General features: G+C 39.9%; 1 long non-coding RNA gene across 1 annotated transcript; it reads left to right on the forward strand.

Moving 5' to 3' along the window:
* Positions 1 to 386: 386 nt before the first annotated feature.
* Positions 387 to 1956, forward strand: LOC135300255 (uncharacterized). The gene is made up of 2 exons (XR_010362122.1): positions 387 to 1017; positions 1180 to 1956. It is a non-coding gene; the product is annotated as an uncharacterized LOC135300255 (long non-coding RNA).
* The last annotated feature ends 6376 nt before the right edge of the window (positions 1957 to 8332 follow it).

Raw genomic sequence — 8332 nt, forward strand, 5'->3', positions numbered from 1 at the left:
CAGCACTTGTGTATAGACCTGGTTATTAAATCTGATTACTTCTTAACAAATAAGCTGCATGTATTGTAACAAAGCCACGAAGATGGATGTGATCTGCGTGGTATTATGAGAGAATTCTGTCATTTTTCCCCCCTGACAGCAGACATATGGGCTTCTCTTTATGCTTTGGAGAACAATGAACTATTGACTACCAAATGATGGGAGAGTGATGTTCAGTGTTGAGAAGTCCCTGTTGGAAGGGTCCTCTGGGAGACCATGCTCAGCACAAAGGTATTTCTTGGAACTGGAGCTGACTGCCAGCCAGGTTCTATCTGTAGTTCTGACTGCTATAGAAATGTTAGTAACGTCAGCTAAAATGGGGGGTTTGTGAGAAAGGAAGACAGAGCATCTTGCTGAGCTACAGCAATAACAACCTTAGGCCGAATGTGAGGTACTACCACCTACATGCACAGGTTGCAGAGAATGCACCCCTTGACGCAACTTTCCTGGTAACATGTCCCTGCTCTGCTGGGAATTCAGATAGACACATACCTACTGCAAGGAGCTTTTTTCTTCTTCAGCTCTGTTGAGCATTGTTTCCTATTCCTCCTGTTGTGTCAGAAGAGTCTTGGTCACCTTCTGGTTTATTCCTTTTTTTCCTTCTACCCACAGAATATTAGAATATGTTGATATGACAGTCAGGTGAGAGAGAAAGCTAGATAAGCTTTCCCATGAATTGGCCTGGGAAGCTTTAGGGAGCTGAAGAGAAAGAATTGTAAAATATCTGCAGGTGGTGTTTGTAACAAGATGTTTCTCATAAGAGGTTTTACTCCAAGGGTGTCTTCTTAATTAGCCAATTGTGTGAAAAGTGTTGATTAAATGACTAATCAGGTCCACCTGTATCAGACCAGGGTATAAAAGAAGGAGTTTCAAAAGACATGGGGCTTTTAGCTTCTTAGCACTCTCACTTAGGGTCTGTGTCATTCTTGAATTAATGGTGGCAAGACTATTCTCCCATTTTCTTTTTCTTAATGACAGGTAAAGAGAATGAAAGATAAACCCCAATAAAGAGTCTCTGGGTAACTGGCCTTCTTACAACTTGAGATATGCAGAAATACAAGACACAAAACTGATGACTGATGTGGTTTTTTATTATCCAGTCAGCTGATTATAAGGTAAATGCTTCCTTCTTTCTTGTAGTGGTGATAAATTGAAGAGAAGATGTTTTGGGGTGATGCAGAGGACCAGACACTATTCAAACATAAGGTGCAGAGGATTTTGTCCCTTCGTATATCTGAAAGTCCTAGCGAGCCCTTCTGTTAGAGAGCCCCTCCAGGAACGGAGATGTGCAGTGTGCTGAAAAGGGATCCCAGGGGCACAAGAGATGGTGGGAGTTGGAAACCACAAGCAATTTCTAGCCCTTTTGTCTGGGCTAAAAATGTACATCTTGTATCTGTTCTTTTCTATGAGGTTCTTAAGGGTTCTGCTGCAATCCTGCTCCAGCGTAATGGCTCTGCATGAAGGAGATATCCAGCTTTCATTCAGAATAGAGATTTAAGCATTCCCATGTAATTCCATACTGAATGGCTGGATGGCAGATTTTTGTGCTGAAGTTCTGAGGAGCCAGTCCATACAAGGTTCTTTGACTAATCATTTTGCTCCTCAAGTCATCCCTAAAATTTAAATTACCCAGACAGTTCTTCAAATCCCAGTTCAGCTCATTAGGAAGTGTGAGTCCCTGGGAACAGCAAACCCAGCACAGGACACCTTGCATGCAGTGCTATCTTTTGTATGCTGTTTTTAACAGCTTTCTGAAAAAGAGGTTCAATTACAGTTTGCCTTGGAAGAGGTTTTTTCTGAGCTGCTGAACCTCTCAAGCAGTGTTTACAGGCGAGTGCCTGCCAGGCTTTGATGTTTGCTGGAGGAGGTCCAGCCCATGGGCAAGGCACCAGCTCCAGCTCCTGCTGGAGGGGCCAAGCAGCAGACGTGCGATGGGTATGAAGAGGCACCTGGGGGCTTCAGAAACACTGCACCCCACCCAGAGAGATAATCTTAATGTCTAAGAGTGTTTCCCAGGGCCAGAATTTCTTGCTCAAATGAAAGTAAGTATTTTAGCTGGTTGAAATGAGGATACATGATAGGAAAAATTTAGTCTTGATGGAATATTGTTATAAGCATTTCATTATTACTTTTTGCACTGAAGTGGCTCATCGTGTCTCAAGAGAACCATCATTAGACATTTCAACATAATTTTATTCAATTCAGAAATTAACAGTGTGATTTTAATGAAGTTCAAATAAACCCAGTATGAATACTGGGATACAAAACAATTCTTTTGTTCAAAAATCAGGAAGAAAATAAAAAGTATATATGAAGATTACAAAAATAACTTCAAAGATAACAGATAAATGAATGAGCACAGCTATCATTCTCCTGAATATAATGAAATGTGTTTTACAACTTTTGGCTGTAATCACAATTAGCAATACTCAGGGCTATTTGCTTGGCTATGAGTGCAAATCAGAATTTGTGTGTATGAGAGAGTAATAGTGGCTGTACAAATTAATTTCTTGTGAAGAGCTTATTGCTCCACCTGTTATAGTCTGTCTACATCCTATATTCCCATCAACTCTTGCCGATTAGTTCACAGAATGTAATTGAAGAATGAAAATAGAGAGCAAAATGTCTGATTTATAGTCTGAATTGGTTATGCCCTGTGATTTTTTTTAATGATGGTTCAAATATTCTGTTATTAAATTGATTGAATAATTAAATGCTGCTATAAACATGTCAGATGATATTGCACATCAATTTTCTACTGCTGAATGGGACTCTCATTTACTTTTTAGTATAGTAAGTTGGTCCTAGTCTTGGACAAGACTGCTAAAGACAGTAAGGAAGGGAGGGATGAAAATACCCTCTGTAAACACTTTTCAGTTAAAAACATAGTATGGGTAGATCATGCTGTTTGCATGTGATTTGCCTTAAATAAAAAGGTCTTTCTTTGCTGGGATGAGCAGAGCTGAAAGAGTAACTCGTTCTAAAGGGAAAAAATGATTTTCAATGATTCCTTGTTTTCTTTAAGAATAATTTTGTGACAACACAATCACCAGACCACAAGCTGCACTGTTTATATGTTTATTTGGTTGGAGAACTGCATCTTTATTTGAGGAAGCATGAAAAGTTAAGACTTAAGAAATCCCTAGACTGAAACAAAGCCACTTGCTGTAAATCACAATGTTAGTAAAGCAGATAAAGTAAAAACTGTTTTTTTGGCAAAATATATAAGCTGATAAAATCCAGGTGGACCTGCGGGAAATTAGCATAGCAAACTGTTATAGTATTGTCAGAGAAGAGGAGATCCAGCTGCTGTGCCTCACTCCCCACTCAGAGCTGAGTCACGGCAGGAGCTGTGCTCCCTTTCTTCATATCTGGTGGCAGCTGAATTCCTGTGTTTGTATTCAACCCTTTATTCTTTGTTTACGCTGAACTTGCTTGGAGTCTATTTAAGCTGTGCTAATGGCTGTAGTATGATTTAGTGAATAATCTCCTGAAAATTCACAGTCATTGTCTGGGTTTACAAATTTCTGAAGGAAGAAAAAAATTGTGTACCTGCCTTTTTAATGGTTTTCTGACATGTTATTTGGTCCACTTGCTATTCTCCACCCATGTGCGGAGAAGAGTGGGGTAGCCGTTTGTATATCATGCTGTGCTGGTTTAGGCTGGTGTAGAGTCAATTTTTTTCACAGTGAATGGTACAGGGCTGTGTTTTGCCATGCTGGTGAGGAGACTGAGGGTGTGTGGGAGATTGGGAGGAGACACAGCCAGGACAGGTGACCCCAGCTGTCACCAGAGCCAGCTCCAGACCACCTGACATCATGCTCAGTGTATAAAGTGGGGGAAAGAAGGAGAAAGGGGATGACATTTGGAATGGTGGCTTTTGTCTTCCCAAGTAAATGTCACAGGTGATGGGGCCCTGCTCTCCTGGAGATGGCTGAACACCAGCCTGCCTACGGGAAGTGATGAACCCATTCCTTGTTGTGCTTTGCTTGCATGTGTGGCTTTTGCTTTCCCAGTGACTAAATATTAATCTGTGTATAAAAAATGTTAAAAGGAAGTTGAGGAATTTAAGTTCTTTGATGCACTATTATCAAGAATATAGCTATCTGGTCAAAAGAAGATGGTTCCTTCGCTGACACAGATCCCTTCTCAAGCAGGTGTATTTCTAGGAAAGCTATACGGTGGCCAATAAAATTTTCAAAATGAGTTGAGAATATTTGTTGCTGTCCTTTGCTGTGATTTTGGGCTTTGTATATCTCAGTTTTTAAGGGCATTCTGAATACATTCTATATATATATTCTATATTGTGCCCCTAAGACTTGACTTCTTTTTCTCTTGAAACATTCTAGTAATTTAAAAGAAAACCAAGGCAGAGGCTGAAGGTATATTTATTGTATTTGGCAAATAGTAATTTCTATGCACAGGCTTGCCTTACAGCAAATGGAAGCCTCACATTTTTAAACAGTCATTTGGATCCCAAGTGTCAGGGCCACAGCGACTGCTTCCATTTTCTCATCCTTTTTCTTGTTCACTGAGTATTTTGAGGATTTCAGTGCTCAGTGATTTATAACTTGCTTGTGAAGGCAGGTATTCATGATGCTACAGTGATGGCCAGATGCCTGGACCTGGACACCTCCCTACTTGCTGTCATTGTGCAGATGCAAAGCAGAGACCTTTTTGCATCTTATGATTAATCATGAATTGTTGGACTGAGGTATAAAGATTGGAAACTGAGTTCACACTATTCTCTGAATATGTGTCAGAGTGGATTGCATTAAAGTTCTTTTTTCACTTGCTGTTGAAGAGATTAATTAAGAACTTACAGTTCAATGTGCCATGAAAACTTGGGAATTTGACTCAGACTGAAAGCATGTACTCTATGTACATGTACTCTATGTACATGTACAGCTGAAAGGATGCTAAAGGAGATAAAATTGGCATTGTGATTTTGAGCAAAGGTTCCTCCAGATTTATTTAGGAGAACAAGTTAAACAATATTGTGAACAAAAGCAGAAAGCTTATAAAAGGAAGAGCTTAAATACTGAAAAATAAGATTATTTTTCAGCAGTAAAGAAACTGGAGAAGGCCATTAGATTTTGATGACAAGTCAGCAATGATCACTACAGAAAATATACTTGGAATGGACATCTCCACAATTCAAGTGACTGGCTTTACTCCAAGTCTTAAAAATTATAAGTGTCTATATAGTTGCAGTGGTTTGTGGGCTTGCTTTCTTTTTTTTTTTTTTTTTTTTGGTAGAAATTGCAGTAACTAACAACAGATATGATTGGTATGTGGAAGGCAACATTTGTCATTACTAAACATGTTTGTTTATATTTACAGTTCTAGAAGAAGTAGCCAGCAAGAAAGGTTTCAACTTGAAACAAATCTGCAGTGTTGTTAGAAGGCGTGAGAGTAATTCCTCTGAGATGCTCTCTCTCTGTCTTGTAAATACACTTTGGCAATTTTATGTAGTGCACGGAGAGCCAGACATAAGTGTCTGTACATCTCAGTTCACTCAGCACTATTCAATCTGAGAATTGGACTTTGGCATACATTTTATTAAATGCAAAACTGAGAAACAGAGAAAATTTCTAAGCCCTGTGTCAGTGAACCAGGCGGTAACAGCGCAATTATAAAACTATAATAAATATTTATGTGCTTAGTACATGTGAGATATTCTATGATTCTATATTGAACAATGTGCATGCATTGAATAACAAAATACTTAATACTGAGGCATTTTCTGCTTTGTAGATTACTTTAGGCTACCACAATCCACCTGCTTTAGAAGCAAGATTATTTTCTTTCACTAAAAGTGAATGTTTTAAGATTTTCACATGCATGAAGAAGTAAGCACTTGTATCTGATAAGGTCCAGAGTAGATTTATTCATGTGGTGTACAATTGCCACTTTTTAGCAAGTGGAACCTCCTCTCTATGAACAAAAACCAAGACTCTTTTGTACTGTTTACTAAGCTTACCCTGATTTTTTATTCTGTCAAAACAAACTCTGAGATATAAACTCTACTTCTCTGCAAAAAATAAAACCTCTACAACCTTTTTAAAAAATTTTGTTGTGAATGGAAACAAAGAAGGTTGAGAGATAAGTCTGGGAGCTATAATCATAGAAATGTATTAATGAAACTGTCAAATAATTCCTTTGAAGACACTTTTTAAAGTGTATTTCATAAAAGGAGCAATTTGTGTGATGCCAACCATCATTAATTGAAATTTCTGTGCCTTCACTTCAATAAATTTGCTTCAGTTGCTTGATCCTTTAAACTCTTCGATTAAGTGGCTGCACTTGTTAAGGGAATGGTGTGAAACTTGTGGTCTGTGCAGAATTCTGTCTAAGAGTTGAGTCCATAGATGAAAAGAGGTGCCCATTGACTTGTAATGAAAATATGCATCCTCCTTTCTGTGGAGAAAGAAGGCTGGAAAGGGTGGCTTGGGCATATAATTCTGTAGGATTTGGTCATTCTGCTCTCTTAACAACCTCATTCACACAATGACCAGAGCATGTGCTTGATTCTCATGTGATTAAACAAAGATTTTAGCATAAAATGGGCTTTTGAGTGCAGGATCAAGCCCCCAAGACACACAAAGTATGTGATAAGCAGTGGCTTGGAAGGAGCTGACAAAAGAATAAAAAATGCATCAGGATGTGCATCATTGGCAGCAATGTTTCAACTGGAGCAGGTTGGATAAGGTTTCCTAGGGGAGTAGTCCAGCCCTTTGTCATCACAGGCCAGGATGTGTTTCCATCATGTGGGCAGATTGGTCACCATTTCCCATGTGACAGAGAGGTCCCCAACCTCAGCCATGTACTCTCATTACATAAGTGTTGTGTTTCCAGGTGGATGAGGGGACATCACCACTGCCACCACACAGTGCTGGCCATAGAGAGCAGCACAGAGCTGGCACCTGCCAGCCAGCCTTGGTGTTTTGGTTACATGGTGAAGGTGTTTCCTTTTGGCCTTGTGAAGACACGGCATGGGGCCATGGGCAAAGAGGGCAGCAGGGCTGGCAAAACAATTCAATAACCCAAGAGAAGGGATAGGATCAGGTCTTGGGCCAGATTCAGTTTTTATGTTAAAACTGATTGTTCATAGGGACTGGAGGTTGCTATCTCCAACATAGAGTGAGGTGTCCCTGTCAGGTGCAGCTTGCCTTTTCCTATGATAAACATAATAGAAAAACTTTACCCGTGGAGACTCTTAGTTGGCATGTGTTCCAGATTTCTAACAACATGGTAGTACATGGGGCAAGTACGTTGGTGTAGGCCAATGCATGCATATCTAATCATTAATGACATCAAAAATCCTGCAGATCACACCTTCAGGTAGGTACATGCTACAGCCAAAGCCCACTTTGCGTAGAAATGGGTGCCTAAATATGGAGATAAGTGAGAGCCACCCATGCCCTTCACAAAATGTCTCCCTGCTGAACTGCACCTTTGCTTACCTGGCCTGTCCCAGCCTGAGCAGCCAGAAGAGCCTGTCTGACCCCTAGGCCAGGAGGGGAAGCAGAAGTCTCCCAGGTGGCAGCTTCATTCATGTTTCAGATGTCAGTCCAGCTCCCCAGGCATGCTGTACCTGAAGAAACACACAGGTTGTATTCATTGTGTCCATTATCAGAGCTTCTTTCTGTAGATATCACTGCAGTATTATGTCTTGGGACATAATTGGAACAAAAAAAACCCACCCCACTCCCCCAAAAAACATTAAAAAAACTCAAAAAACCCCCAACCAACACACCCCCCTACCCCAAATGCCAACAGACCCAAAACAACCAAAGAGAAAAACACCACCAAAACAAACAAACCAACCCCATCAAACAAACAAAACAGAAAAAAACCCACAAAAACCCCAAAGCACAAAACAAAACTGAAAACACAAAGAAAAATGGTAGCAGGGCTGTAGTCTATGTGACCTGTCAAAAGAGTGGGGACTTAAGAGTAATTTCTGCCATAAATTGAAGCTCTCTCATTGGAAAACTTGAGGGAGTCTGTTCACACTGGGTAGCAGAGCTTTTGTTGTGAGTCATTATTGAATACCTAGAAAGTATGATCTCTTCTTCAAACATATAATGCATGTACAATTTTACACTAGGTACAAATCCTATAATTGTATGTCACCCTTTTAAAATACAGTAACAGCTAAAACTGTTCCTGGACATAATTTTTAATGCTATTTCTCTGAAAACCACAACTGCTGTTGAAATTCTGTGCCCAGTTATGAAACTGGAGTACCTGCCATCCACAGTAATACATGTCAGAGGGAGGCAAGAGA

The sequence above is a fragment of the Passer domesticus genome, chromosome 5 (assembly GCF_036417665.1).
Source record: "Passer domesticus isolate bPasDom1 chromosome 5, bPasDom1.hap1, whole genome shotgun sequence".
NCBI classification, from domain to species: Eukaryota; Metazoa; Chordata; class Aves; order Passeriformes; family Passeridae; genus Passer; species Passer domesticus.